The sequence below is a fragment of the Gouania willdenowi genome, chromosome 3 (assembly GCF_900634775.1).
Source record: "Gouania willdenowi chromosome 3, fGouWil2.1, whole genome shotgun sequence".
NCBI classification, from domain to species: domain Eukaryota; kingdom Metazoa; phylum Chordata; class Actinopteri; order Blenniiformes; family Gobiesocidae; genus Gouania; species Gouania willdenowi.
This window is the reverse complement of record NC_041046.1, coordinates 19,413,917-19,435,883: the sequence shown is the minus strand read 5'-3', so window position 1 is coordinate 19,435,883 and position 21,967 is coordinate 19,413,917. Positions and strand designations below refer to the sequence as shown.

Below are 21,967 nucleotides of genomic sequence, written 5' to 3'. Positions count from 1 at the left end.
ATGGAAGGAAGAGGAGAAAAACATGGAAGGTGACTGACAAGGAGATGAGCAAATGGAAGGAGGGGTGAGTGGAAGGAAAGAATACTCAAGGAAAAGAGAGGGGAGGGGAAGAGAAACAGAAAGAGGAAGAGAAAGACAGAGGGGGATGGGAGCAGAATGCAGTAAAATAAAAAGGAGAAATGGACGACAGAGGATGGAAGAAAGAATGAATCGGTTTCCTCCTGATGATGCATTAACAGTCTCCTCTCTATATCTTACTTTACGTGCCTCACTGTTTTCTGACAAACTGAACCTCTGATTGACAACTCAAAATTACATCCATGGTTGAGTGTGAAGAACCATCATCTTCTTTCACCTCAACTTGTGACCTAAAGCCAAATAAGTTGACATGCAAGATCAGCTAGCCATGATGTTATGAGACAGTGCTCTGGTTAGCGTCAGAGTACCGTACACCACAGCCATGTGTCTTAGGTCATTCATTAGCAGGTTCAACACAAAACTTAATCAAGCCTGTCTTTTTGTCATTCACTTGTTATTTGGAAAACACACCATCTTACTTATAGAATTTTGCAGTTGCCTTGGCCCTATCCCCACTGTCCTTCATTGAATAAAATGAACATAGAAAAAACTGAAATGAAGAAGAGTCCAAGTGTCTCAGTCCACACTAGGGTGGGGGGGATGTCACCTCATTGTCCTTTTATCACCTGAGACAAACATCCACATTCATACATTCATTCTTTGTACATTCTGTCCATTTGGACCAAAGCCTGTAGAATTTGTCTTTTTTCACCCTGGGGGAAGAAACGACAGCTTCTCCATCATGTAGATCTTGTGTACAATATCAATCCATTCATTAATGGTCTATTCCACTTTCAACCATTTTCTGGTGATGACTTATTTTACCTGAGGCCAGCAGTATGGCCAGTATTTTTTTTTTAAATAATTTTTTGACCAATCAATTACTCAAAGCTATATCACCAAGGTACAGGGTTTCACATGTAAGGGGGATGTTTGAACTAAACATGTTATTTATATAGTAATGTAACTCTTAAAGCTGATATCCGGAGTTTCTGAGAAATCCATGTTTATGTATGATTCTTTTGAAATGCAAAAAAAAACACCTAACTAGTCTTTTACTGAGGTCTACTGCCGGTGGTCATTCATATACATTAATGTCTATTAGTCCCGCCTTCGTCCTATAGACCCCTATACAAATGGAAACGAGCGCCGTAATCGCTCAGCCAATAGGCTTCAACTTCCTGTAGCGGAGTCTGTCAATCAAAGTGAATGCAGAACTGTGCACGGAAACAAGGCCGCGCTTCACAACAGCAAACATAAATATGATTTCAGCTCTTACTTGACCCATAGACCTACATCAGTGTGACCTTGTTATGTTCCGCGATGCGCGTGCAGAAAAGTAGAGGCGTGGCTTCTGGTAGATTGGCAGAGGCAGTGGGAGGAAGTGGAGCTGTTTAGGGCGGGACATCGAGACGTTTCTCAAAAACTCTGAACATCAGCTTTAAGTAAAGCCTGTCTTAACATACAATAGGTCTCTTATGATTTGTGAACTCAGAAAAAGCATTTTAGCCTCACAAAAACCCAAATAGACAGTTTTTAAGAGCAATGTTTTACTTGCAGTTCCAGCAATTATTTTCTTTCCCCTGAATATTAAAAAGCCAAATGTTACCACTAAACTATACAAAGGCTGGATAACTGACTTATCAGTCTTAGCCACCCATGACTCAGACCAGGACTATTGGTGGATCCATTAAACAAAAATAACAGTTCTGACAATGTTGCAGTGAAATACAAAGATTTTAACAGAAAACTGAATTGTGTTGGTTATATTGGACCATTTTGTTAAGCCCCAGTAACAGCTTCATGAAGGTCAAAGAAAAGAAAAGTCCCAAGTACTTAGAATTTGTATTACAGTATATGAATGGCTACAGAAAAAAATTCATGCGCCTATTGTACCTGATGCCATATCAAGCCAAGAATATCTTTGCAGCAAAATCCAAATGATTTGGCTAAGTGCAAACAAACCTCACAATAAAATAAAGAAAAGTCAACTAAAAGAGATATTGGAAATCTGAAAAATTTAGGAGAAATGTAGCAGTTAAACATCCATCAGTGGCAGCTGCTTCCTGCTGCAATGGAGGGAAGTACCGATAGACACCTGGTCTAGCTTGTTTCAGTGTCATTCATGGTTGCAATCTAGCCTAGCAAGTTAGCCACTTGTTGAACACAGACAGGCAGCATCAACAATAAGTCTTTAAACCTTTTCTTGATGAGTCAGTCTGTTACAAATTGCTGACAGGTGTATAAGTTATATGAACTATGTGACTGGCGGTTGGTTAAACAGAAGCAAATGTGACAGGCAGGAAAGTTTGGTTTTCAAGATGCTGCTTTTGTTCTAGAAACAGGCAAGGAAGCACAGGTCTGTTTGTCCTTCGACAGACAACTGTTGTTTTAAAAAAAGTTAGAATGATAAATGTTGAGAAGTGCAGCAAAGAGCCAAATGGAGAGAACATGGAGGAAAGAGGAAAAGGGAAAAGACAAGAGGACAAAATGGGGGTGTAAAGAGGAAGCAGAGAGAGAGAGAGAGAGAGAGAGAGAGAGAGAGAGAGAAAGAGAGAGAGAGCAGATGATTGCATGGAATGAAAGAGGGATTGAAGAGGGAGGGAGGGGAGGCGATAAGGAGAAAAGGGTCGGGAGGGGGAGTCAGGGAGTAAAATGCAGGAGTGAGAGAGGGGAGAGTGAGAGAAAATGAGAGGCAGCAATGGGGGATGGGAGGATGTAAGAGAGAGAGAAAGAGAGAAAGAGAGAGAGAGAGCGCACTAGTGGGAGGGGCAGTGTGCAACGTGAGAGATAAAGAGTGAGGCAAACAGGAGAGGGAGGGGGTGAAAGAAAAATAAGAGAGAGAGGGGAGCAGAATAAAACAGGAAAAGAGGAGAAAAAAAGGAGAGAAGAGGGGGAGGGGAGGAGAGCTGGAGAGAGGGAAAAACAGGGAGCAGGAAGCAGAAAGAAAGCAGCAAAGCAAGCTGTTCTATGCTGTGATTTCCCAAACATGGTTTCAGCAAAAACAACAGACAAAGACACCCCAAAATACAGAAAATACACCTACATCAGCAGGAATTATCCCCGTTTATCACAGCAACACCAGGGTCACACACTGTGCTTAAAGGCCTCCATACATAAGGACTGGACAGTGGAGGATAAGTACAGGTGTGCTGCAGAGGTGCATTAGCTCCAGCATGAACTGACGCAAAGCTGTGCTTTTATTTTTCAGCGTTGATTTCCCATTGCATTCCTGCTACTCACTGAATCAGCAAAAAGCAGATCTGTAATCCAATGAATGTGGATCACTATTGTCTGAAAATCGATATGTTAAAGTAAAAACTAAAAACACGGCCACTCTTTGCAAGATTCAGGACTAAAGGGAAATATTTGCTGTGATTTGTAATTGGATTAGGGAACATAATAAATGTGATGCATGACATAAAAAAATAGGAATCACGTTGACACAAAAAGATGTGAATTCTTCGGGAAGAGGCTCCTTCTTCGACATTACATTCTTTGTTCAGCAGGGGGCAGTGCCAGTTCGGTTAACAGACATATTGTGGCGTTTATAAAAGAAAACTACAAAAATAATATTGACCTTATCCCCACCAAGTTATCACACCTACTGATCTTAAGCAATCTGTGTGATTCCATTTTGACCCTTCGTGGTGTAACCTTGCTTCTCTAACACACTTTAATTACCCAATGGAATAGAACACAGCCAAGCTTTGAAGCTACTTGATAATGGGATCGTTTCATAGAACAGGCGCAGGGATCAATTCAATTTGCATTTGTCAAGCAAGCAGCCAATCAGAGAGCCTGGGTCACCCCATATGATAACTAGATACAAAAAAGTCAAATACTTTATTAAAATACTCAATCATTTATAGTGAGTCACTCAGACATGTGAAAAAAAAAAATCTAGTTTTGCTAGTGATTAGTACGAGGGTACAGATTATGGACGGCATAATCTACACCCTCTCCCTGAACCTGCTTAATACAATCAAGGCAAATTAATAAACACATGGAACTAATGAGCCTGAAGAGTACCAGCACTCAAAGGTAATATTAAGGTAGGAGTACACCCTGGACAGGGCGCCAGTCCATCACAGCTGTTCGTACCACTAACACCCCAACTGCATTACAAATGTAGGTTGAATAACTGATGTCGGCTCCAAGCTCTGTTTGTTGTTGTATAAAACACACCAACTCTCAAAAGTGATGATATTTAATTTGTTTATTACTTTAAAAAATTTGATTTAAGTAAAAGCAACTCTGTAGCTTGTTTAAACCTCATTACTAACACAACCTGCAAAATAGGTTACAAATGCATGTTTTATGTCATTTTCTTTGTCTGTAAAAACATGCTGTCTGAGTACAACAGGGTAACGTTCACATATGTGAAGATTTAAGCAGGTGCATTACAAAAGCAGTCTAAAATATGTCCTTAAAAATAGAAATATAATCATGACTAATTGAATAATCAGCAACAAATGCAGTCATTACCTGCAGCTCTAAACACACGCACTGTACTTTAGGTCCATTTAAAAAAATAATTTTCCAGCTAGAGATTCAATGTGCAGAGATTGTGATGGTGAATAACTTCAAACACCCGTGATAAAGCATCTAAAGCAGGGGTCGGCAACATTTGTGACATGTAGTATGACACTAAGGAGTGAGCCATTATTAATAATACCACAAAGATAAATTATGACACAAAATAGAAAAACATTTCCGACATACCAGCAATCTGATTCCAGTCGCATAAAACACAGCTAATCATATTTTAAAGATATTTACTCAAAACAATGCTTTCAGAAATACATTTTAAACAAATTGCACTGGGAAAAGAGGCCAAAACTGAGACTACTACTATATCAACAGAGCCATAACAGTACTACATTTGTAACAAAAGAGCTCTTCTGATTCACTGCAGAGCCTTAGCTCTGGAAAGACTCTGGGATCATAACACTGAGCGGTGCCAGAGTGCCAGTTTTTATGCCGTGGTGTGCCACCTGTGCCGAGAATTGCCGACCCCATGACCTAAAGCAACACGCAGTGCAATAGTATTGCATCAGGACATGCTTTGGAGCTGGAGACAACAGCGGAGATTTTGTTGCTGAGGTTTTCTTCTTGAGGGACCAAGATATACAGAATCACAAGATAGCGGACTTCTGACAAGAGGGCAGCCAGTATGAATCCAATAACTAACAGGAGGGCTGGATGGGAGTAGGTGAAAGGCACCACCTCCCCTACCCCAACTGATCACCACTTTTATACACCTGTAAAGGAAATCGGATGGTAGAGAAAATCATACAGGGCCAATTTGAGATGGTTTGTGCAGTGGAAAGATAGTGAAATTATTGGACATTGGATGTTGGGTAAAGTGCAGCAAGAATGTAATGGGAGTGATATGAAATGGTTGGAGTTTGCATTGATGGCAAATCCTGGAGTGTTTTAAATGCTTAGGATTCATTTGCCAGAAGTCGACCTGGTTTGGGGTGGTGTGAACACGAAAACAAAGCCAAGAGCGGATTAGGCAAACAAAGTCTAGAGCGTGTTTTTGCTTAATCTTTTTATTGTGTCGTGGCAAAATGAATGGAACGAATAAGCAACTCTGCTCCAGCAAAAGTACTGTACAAAACAACAACAAATATTCAGTAATTATTCAAAGTGCATTTTTAAAATGAATATTTGTTTTACAAGGGAGCAGATATCTATTATTGTAAGTCATTTGTAGCCACTGTTAGTTCAGAACAAAACCAGGGTTGCCAAGGTTTGAGCCAAACTACAAAGTCATAACAACCTGATCAAGTGTGATCTTTGTGTTTTAAAGCTTCTAACAGCAGAGCATGCGTTTAGCTAGGGCATTGTCAAACACACTGTGTGCAGTGCAGCGAACATGTTCAAAAGGTAGAAGTTTCTCTACTGCATCATATTACTTGAACTATTTGTGACTAGTGTGCTTACTATATTTTAAGTGTCTCAGCAGTAAAAAAAAAGCCCACCTCCAACACTGCCCTCCGCACCTTCTGCCCAAGTCCAGGACTATACCGGTGAGAAAGCAGTCTACAAAAACAGCTGGGAAAAGAATAAAACAGAAGAAAAATTCAAAAGGTAGTTCTACAAAAAACTGACCCATTTCCATTGCTACGCAGTAATATTGGTACATACAACAGAGCTTAGAACGCATCAGAAACCTCAATTAACTTGCGCTTGGGCCATTCTCTCAAATGGAAATCAAACAAAGACTAATTCAGTGACTACTGCTTTTGTGCTGGAATACATTTAGTCGTAGTAATTATAGATCACCTGAGTCAGTTTACTGCATTTCTTTTTGATTACACAACTGATTCCCTGTATCTGGTGACAGAGCCGCACCATTCTATTGTTATGTGTTCTATTAATACATGACAGTGTCTTAAATGGCCAGTTTGTGTGCCATTTATATTGCCTGTCCCTGGAATCAGTCCTGTAAATTAGACATGTCAGCAATGCTTAATGTCTTTAACTGCAGAGTCTATTTATGATGATATACTGTAGCAACATGGACAGATTCTTATTCATGTATTTTTAAGTCTTTTATAGTGAAAAAAATATTTACAGAACCCTACAACCCTTATGATAACTGCAGTTCACATCATGATATAAACCAGTCTCCCACAGAGCAATACAACTACAGATGCAGTGAAATGAAACTTATTGGCCAAAACACCAAAATAAATTATGCAAATTAATACAATCATTGCATTTATGGCTCTAAATGTGTGTTAACTTCACTCAAATCAAATCACTTGCATAAATTAATAATATTGCTTCGATGAATGAATCAATGAAAAATATATGAAAATATCTATTTAGCACTGACATTCCCACAATGCACAATATAAAGTAAAATGTTTGATAAGATATACTTTAAATAATAATGCACATGGGCCTAAAACTGACTGGGCTTCTGAAAGAGAATCAAATTAAATATGTTCTTTCATTAAAACAAAGTGCATTTAAGTTCATGATAAAAAGTAACTTCTCTGCTTTATCTCAGATGTATCGAAACACAGACGCTCTGTGAACACCAAGGTTGGGGTCGGTTACACTTTACAGTTACAATTATTACAATTCACGTAAGAACACAATGACTAGCATTTTCTCAATTACAATTAAATTACATTTTTTTCTTCCTTAGAAAGTCAATTATAATTAATCACAATTACTGAGCCTAAAACAAATAACCTAATAAAAGTTAACCTTCCTCGTGTGTTAGTTTTGTGTTTGCATCGCATATGATAATGGGTCCTAAATCAGCTGTAAAACACACCAAAAACAAATATCTACCATCTAATTTACCATCTGTTAAGATTCCTAATCAATAAAAATATAGGTTTTAAAATTTTTGGTGTAGACATCTGAGCCTTTTTTGTGTCAGTACACCCCTCGATTTTTTTTTATTTTTTTTAAATGGTAAAATGTGGAACAGCTTGATGAAACATATTTTAATAATTGTTACCTACAGATGTGTAGAACTGTACATGGAACTGTAACATGGTTCCCCAGTTTTGCATTAAATTATACAATTACAATTTACAATTACAAAGTCAATTATATATATAAAATCAATATTTAATTACAATTACGACAGCAACAATCATAATTACACCATAATTGTAATTAATTATCAATTACACGATTCCTAATTATAATTGACCCCAACCCTGGTGAACACGTTGGCCCGAATCCGAACAAGCACGCACTGACCGCAGTGGTTGCTCACTCATCACAACATCCTGTTTACGAAAACCGAAAATGCCCTTTTGTGGCTACTTTTGGCTGAAAATGTTTTTTAAATACAACCCTTCAGTCAAACAGAGGACTGTAAAACATCTCTATTGTCTCCAACTCATATAAGGCCAACACTCTCCATCTACACCCAGTTTAACCAAACAAACATTAGCCACTCCAGAGACGACAAGCTCTACATTTTCTGATGTGAAATAATGCTGCATAGTGTCATGCCTGACAGACACAGGGATGCCAAGATGGTGTGAAAATATAGAGACAGAGACACAGAGAGAGAGAGAGAGAGAGAGAGAGAGAGAGAGAGAGAGAGAGAGAGAGAGAGAGAGAGAGCTAAAATTAAACTGAGGAGGGCATGAACTAGGCCACAGCACACCTCACTGCATTATCCTGGAAAGATGTGGTTAGCTAAAGACTTTCAGAGACCTGCAGGCCAACATTGTAGCTAAGGCTGAACGATTAACCTTAATCGCTTCGATATTAAGATTTTCACTACAGCGATAACGTAACCTCAGATGCTGAGGTTCCATCTTCATGATTTGAGTGATATGTATGTTCACCATTCAGAAATGCCAAGAACTGCCTTCCTGGGCTGCTGGCCAATCAGAGATGGTTACAGGACTCAAGCTTGTATGCAATGCAGCAAGTGTCTGTTACCCCTCAGTTGAGTGTGCTAACAACAACTACACTAGGGCTCTATAAAATCCAAGTTAACGGAATCAACCAATGAAAACGGAATCTACCGTTGAACGCGGAAATGGATAGAATTGGGTTGAAATGTCGTCACCGTGACGAAAAGGACGTTTTTTTTTTTTTTTTTTTTTTTTTTAAATGGGGAAATGTTTCGGGGACCGCTTATTATAGCCGTCCTGGTTTCTTCTTCTAGTTTGGTATACGGTCATAAAATAAATTATTATGGGAATAAACACAATTCTTATAAGGGTAAGATTAAACAAAACAATATAAAAAATAATTGTTTTCTGCAATTACCTACAACTACAAATCAACTGAAAAACACACTAAATTTGGTTTAACTTTGTAACTATTAACATACGTTAATGAGCGACCAGCGGGCATCCTTTCCTGCAGCATGCATGCTGCACTGAGTCCACAAGCTGAACTTTAATTCTGTCAAACATAAGGCCCATATATTGTTTCAGTTAGGTGCTTTTAAGTTAGGGCGACCGTGGCTCAGGTGGTAGTGGGTCGTCTTCTGATCGAGAGGTTGGGGGTTCGATCCCAGTACCTGACTATGTGTCGAAGTGTCCTTGACACTGAACCCTAAGTTGCTCCCAGTGGTTAACTAGCGCCTTGCATGGCAGTCCTGTCCCACTGGTGTGTGAGAGTGATTGGGTGAATGAGCTGATGTGTAAAGCACTTTGAGACTGCTTCAGTGTAGTGATAAAGCGCTATATAAAATCAAGTCCATTTACCATTACCATTTAAATAAGTATGTTTCTTCCATAACATATTTGTTGTTTGGTTCGTAAACAGAGCTAAAGACAGAAAGCAAATTGCATCCTCAGTTCTCTTTCATCTTCAGTAGTTTATAGTGCCTGAGTGTTAGCAGTGTTTTTGTGCCGTTCACGAGATAGATTTTCTAAAGTTGTGTTAATCTTAGAATACGTCATGTGGGGAAATTGCTTTATTTACAGTTGGAGCAAAACACCTGAGCCTATGGATTGGGAGGAAAATATCCCTCCCTCTGGAAATAAGAACATGTGTTGGTCTGCGGGAACCGAGGGGACCAGGTTGGTGGAGGGACAGTGGAGGGGGGGACTCCTACTGTGAGCTTGGAATGGTCCGAGCTGGCAGTATAAATAGTAGGGATGTATATTAACAAGGATTTAGCGATTCTGATGCTTTATCGATTACTGCTTATCAATCAGATTTTTATCAATTTCCTTATCGATTCCCAAATGGGCTGAAAAACAAGTAGTACATGAGTACAGAAAATAATACAGCCTGGTTTAATAAAATAAATATCAGGTTTATTAATATTATAAATCTTAATTATTCACTGCTGAGATCAAACAATACTCAAATGAGTAAAATGAGTCCACAAGCCGAGTGGATATTGGCTTAGGATAATAAATTAACCTAATTTTTATCATTATCACACATTTTGCAACCGATTTCAACAAGTTTGGTCTCAAACTGTTCACATATTTTCTAGATCTATTAGCTTTTATCTAACTTTTCAACTTTTTAAACTATTTACCTTTTTAACTTTTCATTTTCCCATTAATTTTCCCATCTACATTGTAGAATGTCTTCCATCTTGATAGATTCTACAGACTGCATGTTACCATAACTACCTGTTAACATTAAGCTGTTCTTCTGCAAAGTTTCTAAGCAGCATTCAACTTATCCTGAGTTAACATGATTACCTGTCAACATCGAGCTGTTCTGCAAAGCTCCCGGTGGACAATTTTATGAGATAATTTATGAACAGTATCATTGCAGTCAAAACAAATTTGACGTTGCCAAGGCTAATACTAACACTAGGCTAATGCTATTGCTAACCTAATGCAGCTGCCAGAACCTGCATCCTCACTTGCATTTTCTTCAGGGAATGCGTTACAGTTATAGATATTATTATTATCATTATTATTATCCCTGTACTTTATCAGTGAGGAGTAGTCCACAAGTAAAACTTTTACCCTCAGACTTCTTTGAGCAGCTGTAGGTCAGTGTGATCAGCGCCTACGTCTACCTTTCTACAAGCAGTCATCAAGGGGACCCTGGTTCAAATCCTGCCCTGGACAAATCTCTAACTCTTTGTTAAATCCTCAATGACTGAATGTAATGCTGTTAGCCGTCTGTGAATTTGCATTCTCAGTTGCATTGTCGCGGCAATGCAAAATGTTCTTGTGGAAATGTTTTGCTACTACTCAGCAAATTCTTAATCGATCTCCACCATTCAAACGTCAAAATGCTCCACTGCGTAGTGACAATGCTGCTAATTATTTTACAATTACAATTCTAAGTCATTTTTAGAGGTTGAACTCTGACAACAACATTTTATATACATTTTTTAATTGACCCTGTTTTTCATGCCCAATTCAAATCTTAACCGATTTACATCATTCAAAGACCAAATTGTTCTGCTCCTGTTTTTGTGCCATTCATGAGATAGATTTTCCCTTTATTTACAGTTGGTGCCAAACTCCTGATCCATTTATTATTAACTAGTTGGTTACATACATTTTAATCTTCAACATAATATCTACAGTATTCTACAATTGAATAAAATAAAAAAAAACTATTGAAAAAAAAAAAAAAAAAAAACAAAATCCGGAAATTTGAATCCGATACTCGTTTTTAGGCTAATATCAAACCCATATCCGATATCGGATCGGGACACTCCGTACACCCCGAAACAATAGTGTTCAATCCACAAACTGAGGATACAACAACCCTGAAGTAATTTTATCAAATGAAGTATTCTTCGTAAGTCTATTTATTTATTTTACAAAGGACTGAGCTGACATGGAGAATATGAAAACTGGGCATTGTGCGAGCTGAAGTCCAGAAGGCGGTGGTAGTGCAATTGTTAGAGTGCAAACTTACAGTAAACATCATTGAAAAAGAAGAATTAACGTGAGACTAGGGATGGGCGATGTGAACTAAAAAAAAATATCCCGATAATTTCTGGTATTTATCATGAGAACGATAAACATCACGATAAATAAAAAACTATAAATAAATAAAACAATTCCCAACTTAAAGTGTAAACAGGTTCCTTACCAACACAAATACATCTGAATACATCAACAATAGACACATTAAAAAAGGCTACAATAACTGCTGACTCAAAAATCTCATGAGCTGATATTTTATGGAATATATTAGTGCATGTGGGTCACTATATTAGTGTTATTATATGTAATTCATTTAATTTCTCACTTAAAATGAAATTATTAACCGGACGGTAAGTAAGATGAACTCGGTAAGTTTTCCGGCCTCGATATATCGCCATATTCATACGTATTTGGCGGCACGCCTGTCGGCTGCAGAGGCTAGTGTTAGCAACAGATATTAAACAGCAGATAACTCAGTCAGTTCTAATAATTTCTCAGTGAATCTGCAGCATAATTACTCTGAAATAGTATACCGCCGCAATCTTAGATTGAGGTCAATCAAACTGTCATAGTCCGGTAGATGCGGCAACTCTGGACCTACTAGGTTGCTTCGGATCGCTACGCCAGCTACACCCAGTGGCCTGTGAAGCAGCGGAGCCTCGTACCAGCGGAGCCCCGTACCAACAAAGCCTCGTACCAGCGGTGTCCGCCAGCGGAGGAGACGTGAGCGGTGTGATCAAAACCAGAAGCGGGGAAGCCGAGCAGGGCTAGCAACCTAGGTATTTTGTTTGTGTTTTTCTCGTCTTTCGACTCCAAACAGGCTCGATGACAAGAGGCTTAAAACTCAGCACCTGAGCCAGTTTGTTCCATAGCGGAATGAACAGAGTAAACTAGAAACTATTTGGTCCATCCTGTATGGTTTAAGACTGAATGAAAACGGAACAGAATGAAATAGGGGGAGGAGGGGCCACAAGCATTTTTGTTTACAAAGGTTTTAACTGGATTGGAAGTGTTGCCCGTTAAGGAATGTACAACAATATACCTCTGTGTATCAATGTTTAATATTTATTGCAAATGCAATTTTGTTTTTTAAGAGAGACTTGATAAACCATTTTATTTATAGCTTTGGTTGTGTGTGGTTTTGCATTTAAGGTGTTTTTTTGAGGGTCTATTTTATTGTTTTGTTTGATATTTATTAAAGTGCAATTTTTTGCTAACAGATACAAAGAGTCCATTTTATTCTGTTTGTTTTATTTTATCTTGACATTACAATGGTAAAAAATACTAATGAGAAATACAAATTGATTGCAAGGGTGTACTTGCATTATTGTGATATGTTATCATTACATTAGTGGTTAATTTGGTCTATAAAAATTCGACAATAACATAATTTAGCGGCAATAATTTGTAGCACAATATATCGTCCAGCAAAATCTGTTCTCGGTCCAGGCCTATGGGTTAGTTTAGCATATTTAGCTCTAGTTGAGTTTCCAGTTCATAATCGTTGCTGTGGGTTCATCTCTGTACCCGTGTTTGTGGAACTTTGGGTGGGTCTGATGGAGGAACTTGGATTGGTTCACTTCGTTGGATGGTTATCTGGTCTTAAAGGGCCCATGTTACACTAAACAAACTTTTCTGTACTTTAAACATCATAAAGTGCTATTTGGGCTTCATACACATGCCCAAAGTGTTTTTTTCATTGATTCCCTCAATCGTTAGTTAGAGGGTGTTTTGCTCCTTTCTTACTTCAGGGCGAGCACAAACACCTCGCTCCAATTTGATGACGTGTTCCTACTTTGATGACAAATATGACGCGGCACTGAGCTGGAGAAGCCTTCAGAAAGCTCTCTGCCGTGATTGACATGTAAACAGACACGCCCACAAAGGTGAGCATTTCAGCGTCCTTCGCACAGTGCTATGTATGTGTTTTCTACAGTCTATGTATGTACCGGCAAACGCTCCATCCCCACGTTCTATCTTGTGTTTATAAAGCAGCATGAGCTCGGCTACGGAATGGGTGGGAGGAGGGCGGGCCGTCCTCTGGCCCTACATCACCATGTGGGGAGGAGAAAGTCAGTGTCCTGTCTATAGACACGCCCACTCATCAATATATATTAGGGATGTAACGATTAATCGTAAGACAGTTAAAAATCGATTCATAGGTATCAAGGTTCACATCGATGCTGTGAAAATTGAATCGCAGTACTTTTTTTAATCAGCAGAGGGTGCTATCCAGAAGTCATGGTGGCGGGCGAAACCTGCTAATACTTTCTTTCTGGCCGCCTTCTACTCTTAAACATATTCATAAATGATTCCTTACCCCTTTAGCACCAAAAGAATATCTGTAATATTAAGTGAATATCTGTAAAAGTCACGTTTTTCTATTAACTCTGTCTGCTAGCGTAGTATCTCTTCTTCACTGCACTTAGCTGCATGCCAACCGACCACTGGGTTACATCGCCCTCTGCTGGTTCAAACAAATATCTGACGCAAATATAGTGCAGACTGTTTTTTTTTTTAAGGTCCAATTGTTTAGTCACAAAATACATTTTCAGTTGCACTTTTAAAAAGAAAAATAACTATTATGCAGTTTTGTATTGTTTACTATGGAACCAGAATTTAAATGAATAGGCTTCTTCATTTGTATTATTCCTTTATTTATTTCATTCAAGATTTATTTTTAGTTAAATTGCATTGTTTGAATAGTTCATCAAGGGATTCTTTTGACAATGAAAAATAAAAGGAAAATAGTACAGTATTTTCTAGTGTCATTTAAGTACAGTCCCATTTTGTAAAATTAATCGTGAGAGAATCGTATCGTGAACCCAGTATCGTGAATCGAATCGTATCGGGAGTTGAGTGAATCGTTACATCGCTAATATATATACATAAGTGGGACGCAAATCCGCTCGTTTGTGGAGAGTTGCTGAGAAAGTGACTTTCAGAGGCTAAAACTCTGGAAAACAGGCGAGTTTGGGAAAATAAACCTCAAATACTATGTTTTTGGGGTTCTTAGAACAAATGCAGATGGGTGAAAAATAGCATGACATGGGACCTTTAACCAAGTAGCGGTCCGTGTTGTATCACAGCACGGCAGCTTCAGGTAGCCGTGACGAGCACCGCTGTCTGTGTGCGGTGTGAGGGCTGGGGGCAGGAGCGGCGGTAGTGCACACCGTGGACCACTGCGCAGCTGCTGTGAACAACGCTCCGTTTCAGAGAATAATAAGTTGTTGACAACAAGCTTGTGGGCAATTCTGGCCCCTGGAACAAGGTTTTTATGGGCATTCTAGGATAAATTGAGGGACAAAAATCGAGCTAACGAGAATCGTCTATAGTTCACATCTTAACCCTTGCGGTGCCATGTCTGCGTCATATGTCTGTGGTCCATACACAGAACATCCAACGATTTTTTTCACTGCCAAATCACATCATTTGCTAGTCAGCATGTCAACATTACAGACATTACAGATTAATTAAGCACTTAAACGGGGCAGAAGTACACTCCGCTCCCCCTCCCCCCCAGTGCACGAACACACAATGTTAGCTGTACTGCTTCCTCTGTGTTAGCGACCGTCTGCCAGAGGCTCAGTGCAGATGTCTGTCTGTCCTGTAAAACTCCATCAGTTCTGAGTGTTGAAGCACTGAAATATGTTTGAGAAAACACTGCATGTGTTTCTCTTCTCTAACTAACGCTCTGTGGCTGTGCTGAAGCAGAAAGCTGCTACAGCTAATGGGGCTGTTTCCACATCCTTAATGAAACAGTGTCCTGAATGTGATTTACTTTAAAAACTACTTTCAGCAACTCAGAGCTGCCCTAAATTAATCACATTTCAGCCTTAATGAAGGAAAAAACTATTAAAAAATACATAAATAAATAAATGGAGTTTATATCACCTATTGCCATTTTGAGGAAAAATATAGAGATATGAATACTCGTCCATATCATCCAGGCCTAATGTAACCAAAGCAGTAATGTTTTATCTTGTAAAGGATATTATTGCCTAAACTGTGTGAAATGAGGCGTTCAAACACTGCTTAAAGTAGGATTTTATTAATATGAGAGTCTTACCTCAATAACAAACAGAAATCACTAGACAGATATGCTGTCTTGTTATGTAGTAAGTGATGCTAATGCTAATGCTACACCACTTTAGTTAAACAAAGTAAAAAGACTGTATGACAAATAACTCGTCAGCCTTTTTGTTTGATGTTAATTGTACTAGGAACCAGTTTGATGAATCGCTTACATACAATTTAAAAAACCTTGTCCTAAATGATCTTTTATACCTTTTATCTGTTTAGGGCGATTATTTTAAATAGGTGATTTGGCTTGTTTTATTGGTAAATAACTTTATAAAAATAATGCATCAATTTTATTGGACACTCAAAGTCGCATTACAGAATTAAGGGATTATTCTTTCACGACACACTTAGTGGTGGTAAGCTACTATTGTAGCCACAGCTGCCCTAAGGCAGACGTGGTAGCCAAAGACTGCCATCGGCCCCTCCGACCACCACAAACACACTACATTCATACTAGGCAATGTGGGTGAAGTGCCTTGCCCAAGGACACAATGACAGACCCCACTGTGGTGCCTGGAATTCTCAGTGGTCTCCCATCCAACTACTAACCAGGCCCAGACCTGCTTAGCTTCTGAGATCTAACGGGCAATGATAGTGATTTCACAAGGAAAAAATAGTGATATATTTTTCCCATAACGCCCACCCTTATTATTAAGTGATTTTTTTTTTTTTCCATTATACCTCCCCTTTAATGCACTTTAGTTTTTTTTTAGAATGCATGTTTTGTTTTATTTGAAGGGCTAATATAAATGACAAGTTTTGTTGTGCTTTTTTTTTTTTTAAAGCAAAGGAGACTGGAATATCTAAAAAATGTCAGAATATTCAATAAATATTTACTTTCTTTAAAAAACATGTCTAAAAATGTATTCTAGGCTATTTGTGCACTATTAAAAAAATGGTTAATAACTTAACCTCATTCGATATTCGGCCAAGCGTTTATATTTTATTCGGCTTCGGCCACAAATTTTCATTTCGTTGCATCCCTTGTTTTGAACGCTTCATCACCCATTAGAATTAAAAGACTTAAAATGAACGTGTATTTTTTTCACAAATCCTGCCCTATGCTCCTTTAAGCAGTCCAATGTTTGCAAAGACTGTTGTGGTACAAGCACTAAAACATTCAAACACGGGCCAGCTCACTCAATAAGAACCATACATGGTAACATTTATGCTCGCTCCTGGAACACAGCGAAGCTAAATCCTCCCTCTTTACCCTGAATTTAACTTCTTTCCCTACACGGTTTCAGCTTTGTTCCTACTGATAGCACAAACAAACAAACTGGTGATCACACAGCATGGCTGTCACTGGCAGGCCCGACACATTAGGCCTTTGTGCTTTGAGAAACATCAGGATGGTTTTATCCCCGCCTACAGCACAGCCGAGCGCTGCAATGTGCTGACACCATTATCAGCTACTCTAAACCCTTTACCACAGCCATATTCCCTCATCCCCACAGAGCAAAACAGGGACAACCTGATTCTCATTTATCTTCATTTACATGTGGTGTCTTATTTTTCAGGCTGTTTAAAAGATTGCTCCTCTACTTCCTTTATGGGGAATATTACTGGGAATATTTGCTGGACTGTCTCTGTGCTGCTGCTGATGATCCATGAACGAATGGTTTATGATCCCCTGAGTAGCATACAGATTGTGTAGCAGCAGCAGTAGTGTAATAACACATTATTGATCCGATCTTGTGGGGATGCATTTATCACGGTGAGTGTAACGAGACTAAAAATAAAAACTAAAGCTGTGCAATTTAAACCTGAAGGAAAAAGCTCTACAGATAGAACATGAGTCTCAACATGTTGACTTTTCTAGTAGTGCTACAAGAATATTTATTTATCTAGCACCAAAAGGCAGTCTGATTTTGATAGCTTTCATTGAGAATGAAAAATTAAGGCAGGGTGGATTAAAGTAACCAAGAACACAAAGTTGTCACACAAAAAAAAAAAAAATCAAGAGCACAACACTACACTGAGGGAAGAGACAGGAAGTTTAACACAAAGGAATAATATAGTGTAACTATAACAATATTAATAAAACAATATTTACAAATTATATACATATAAAGGAGGGATCACATCCAATCTCATAAAACACCAGTGACTTCGCCCAGAAAATGCATACAAATATAGTTTTCTCAGGGAATCAGTTCCTGTTTATTGTATTTTATCCTCTATAGTTTATTATGTTGGCAAAGAAGAATTATTGGCAAATAGTTTTTTTATTTTTTTTAAAGACAGTGGACTTGTCATCCTAGTTGATTATTTATATTAGTTAAACATAAATTGACGTGCAAAGGAAACTGAATGATAACTTTTTCTTATTTCAACCATATCAATTCTAACTTCATTTATTAGTTTTTTAATTGCTTATATGCTTTTGTTCATGTACTCTTATGCACCAAACAACACTATAAGTAATTAATAAGTATTTCTGACTTGTACAAATACATTGCAGTTCATAACAATAATGATAATAAAAAAAGGCTTCAGTATCGCGATATTTACAAATTTGTGGCTCACAGCGCTAACAACGGACTCAGTTATGGAACTGGACGGCTTCCAACTTTTACGCGGTGACAGACGATGGAGAACAGTAAGCGGAAAGGAGAGATTCTGGCTGTGTTTATGTGCGCAAAGGAGGAGCTGCTGCTGCTGCTCTGGTTCTGCAGCAACGCGCACACACTTTTCCGACTCAAAATCACTGCATGTTGTTTGATTGCGTCAAATGCTACTATTCAACCTTGCTTTTAACTCACTAAACCGAAGGCCGAATGTTGCTTTTTTTGCAATATTCGGCCGAATATATTCGGTGGATCCCTAATTCTACAGAAATATGAAAAAATATTAAGTGCAGCATGTGTAACATTTTCATAAGTCAATGGGTAATGACAGAATAAACATGACACAGGCTAGCTGTTCTCACACTAACTACAGTCACTTACACATTAGTGGAAGGTTTTTATTGAAATCCAAAGCCATGAACTCCATTTTCCTCGTAGTTGCTTTGCTCTTTTCACAAATAAGTGCTCTCAGCGGACCCCTGGCTCCATTTACCGCTAGCATTAGCTTCATTATGATAACTTCAAATGCTGCATACTGAGCGGTGTGGTGGTTTCTTATGGTGAATGAGGTAGCGTATTGTTTGCAGCTCCACCAAGGCTTTACAGGAATTACAAATTGCGATCCTTTGCTCTCTTCTGTCAGTCAACTTACAGCAGAAGGGGACAGTGGCTGCCTTTATGACCCACTTTAAGACATTTGCAGAGGTAAAAAAGATCTGCGGAAAAGATCGGTTACATATGCAAGGATCCCCAAAATCAGACAAATCGGCACCAATCGATCGGCATGACGACTGAACCCCAGGTTTTGGCTGACATGCATCTAGATTGGAAATGTATAAATTGCCTTGATTATGAGGGGGGCTCCTGGAGCAGTTAAGACACGCCCAGTCTATACTATAAACACACCAAATACCAATCTAAGTATGCTAACCACCTTCTCAATACTCATTATACCTCTGTATTCACAGTTATCTCAACCCAACAACCTACTCACCACAGATTGTAAAGTCAGCAGGTGCTAGCTTTTTATAGAAGAGGCGGAGCTAACGATGGTGGTTTGTGATGTAAGAAGCCACCAAAACGTCACAAACGACGATTCTCAACCAACAGCAAAAATTGATTGTAATAGCCAGGTTTCAACCCATAGAGAGAAATGTATATTGTATATTGCTAGGGATGTAAAGATTAATTGTGAGGCAGTTAAAAATTATTAAAAGGTGTCACGGTTCCACGTCGAAATTGAATCCCAGTACTTTTTTTTCTTTTACAGCACAGGGCGCTATCTATCTAGAATTTGAAATTCAGGACACACCACCGTGTTTTAAATCAGAAGTGTGGAAGCATTTTGGCTTCCCCAAGACAAAATGAAAGAGGTGAGAAAGAAAGAACATGTGAAACCTAAGAGAGAGAAGGAAAGCCATAGTTTATTCATATTATTTCTTTGATGTGGGATTTGTTTTAAAGTCCAATTGTTAAGGCACAAAATACATTTTCAGTTGCACTTTTAAAAAGAAATAGAACTATTATGCAGTTTTGCATAGTTTACTGTAGAGCCAGAATTTAAACGAACAGGCTTCTTTCTTCATTTGTACTATTTCTTTATATATTTCATTCAGGATTTATTTTTCATTAAATTGCATTGTTTTGCTTAGTTTATCATGGGATTCTTTTGACAATTAAAGATAAAAAATATATATATATATAGTACAGTTTTTTTTTTTTGAAGAAAAAAAAATCTTTTTCAGTCATTATTTTGTCTACAGTCTAATTTTGTGAAATAAATTGTGAGAGAATCGAATCGGGAGTTGGGTAAATCGTTACATCCCTACATATCGCCATTACGAAAAAAATATAGAGATAGACGTTTTGGTCAATAGTGTCCAGCCCTATGACAGTAGTGGAAGTCCAAAGAGACTGAGCTGCATTCTGGAAGGCAGTGCACTGCAATCAATGCAAAGTATGGTTGTACACTCCAATTGCTTGGTAGTTCAGGGAGAGAAAGATGTGAAAACAGCTCAACAACATCACTGGAACATCTCAAAGGAATGCATGGGTACACCTAAGAGAAGTGAGGATGCTGTAGTGAGGAGTGTGAATGATAATGGCTCGTCGCCTGTCTGAGAGCAAAGTGAATCAAATCCTTGTTTAAAGCAGGTCACTGCAGCACAAAACGGGATCAGTACAGCAGATGAATTTGAATATCATTAATGTGTCTTTTACAATGACCAATCAGACGACGGAGGAGTATCAGTAATCACTGGTAACCACTGAAGTGCATCAGCCTGCTTTAACAGGGGCCCAGGGCTGTCAGCTGGTATGCATGGTATGCAGCTGACACAGTGCTGCACCATGTCCATCCTCACTGTATCATCACTGCCTGCATGGACCTGGTCTGTGCTGAGCTTTACATTGGACTAAAACGACCCCAGGACGTGTGCGAGCCCTGACAGGAGCTTTAGATCCCCCTGACACACATGTGGAGGATGAGACCTGAGTGGTCCATCATCAATGATCTCTATGATGGTGCTGGTCTATGGATTCCACTGAAATCCCCAGTAATGTGGCCTAGACTTAGGTCTTTACACCGAGGACTCCCCCCCCTGCACACTGACAAGCATCAGAATCACAGATGCGCTTTAACAAAAGCGTCCCACAACTTAGAAACACAAAGTTTGCAGGAGATACGCATTGTTGTGTTGCCATGTCGGTGTCCCTGCTCTGGTATGAACTATGGAGGTCTGCTCTGCTGGTGTCGCTTCTGCCCCTTTATGCGTCTCTCCATCCCCCTCTCCCTCTCGACGCCATCTGTTTGAGCCAATGGGGAAATGTGGAAGTAAAAAAGAAAATAAAGGAAAAAAGACGACATATTGGCTGTACAGTTTCTGACCTACATTACAGCTTGTGTTTGAGCTATTTTTATAAAGCACAGCCACCGACAGCTTGACGGTAAAAACCCGTGCACACACGGGATCCGGCCTCCAGGAGGAATTGCACTAAGTTACGGTTCAAACACTCTTCTCCGGACCAGTCCAGGCGAAACTAAGACACAAAGCAGCCCCCACATCGTGTCAAAGGCACCGGAGCGACGGACAGAAAGACACTCACCTGGTTCCAAAAGCGGAGTATGGTGGCGACGTGGCTGCTCTGGGTGTTAATGAGGGAACAGTTTCTCCCTCGGAGGGTCCCCGTTGTGCTGAGCAGGAAGGAGGAAGGAAGGAAGGAAGGGACGAGGGGCTGACGTGAATGAATAAACAACCCCAGCTCCTCCTCAGCGGCCACTCAGCTCAGCGAGGCTCAGACTGACCTCAGCCCAGTGTTTCTCCTCCTGTTCACAGTGAAGCACAGCCAGCAGCAGCAGCAGCCTTCCTCCATTACTGACTGTCTATCTGCTGCTGCTGCTGCTGCTGCTTGTACCGCCTTCCACCGACCGCCATCACCGCGGAAATGTTTTGTTTTTATCCTTTAAAACACAAACTGTACTTTTTTCATTTTATATACACATCATAGTGAATTAGTTTTTTCCTCAAAGATTTACAAACTAAATAGTTTTTAAATATTTGTATATATTTCACAAAATGAGTACGACGGTTTTTGTAACATCCACCAGGCGGCGCTGTTTGCATCACATTCGCAGAATATGATCAGAATGAGAACACAATCGTTTGTTGTTGTTTTTTTTTTAAGTTTATTTAAAAATAAAATACATTATTATTATTATTATTATTATTATTTTATCAAAAGGCACACAATGAACAAGTATACAAACCTACAAGCATCGCGTACGCACACAAAAACACTACTGTATGTGCAACATGCCCAAGATTAAGCAAATAGAATAGAGTTTATTGCCATATGTACAAGTTAAAAAAAATAAAT

The 21,967-nt window shown here is 39.0% G+C and overlaps 1 protein-coding gene across 1 annotated transcript in view; it reads right to left on the bottom strand.

Annotated features, from left to right (window-relative positions):
- Positions 1–21,495, bottom strand: part of znf710b (zinc finger protein 710b) — a 36,852-nt gene extending 15,357 nt beyond the window's left edge. The window contains exon 1 of the mRNA XM_028476954.1: positions 21,197–21,495. The gene's annotated coding sequence lies outside the window, so the exon portion shown is untranslated. The remainder of the gene's footprint in view (positions 1–21,196) is intronic.
- Positions 21,496–21,967: the final 472 nt, after the last annotated feature.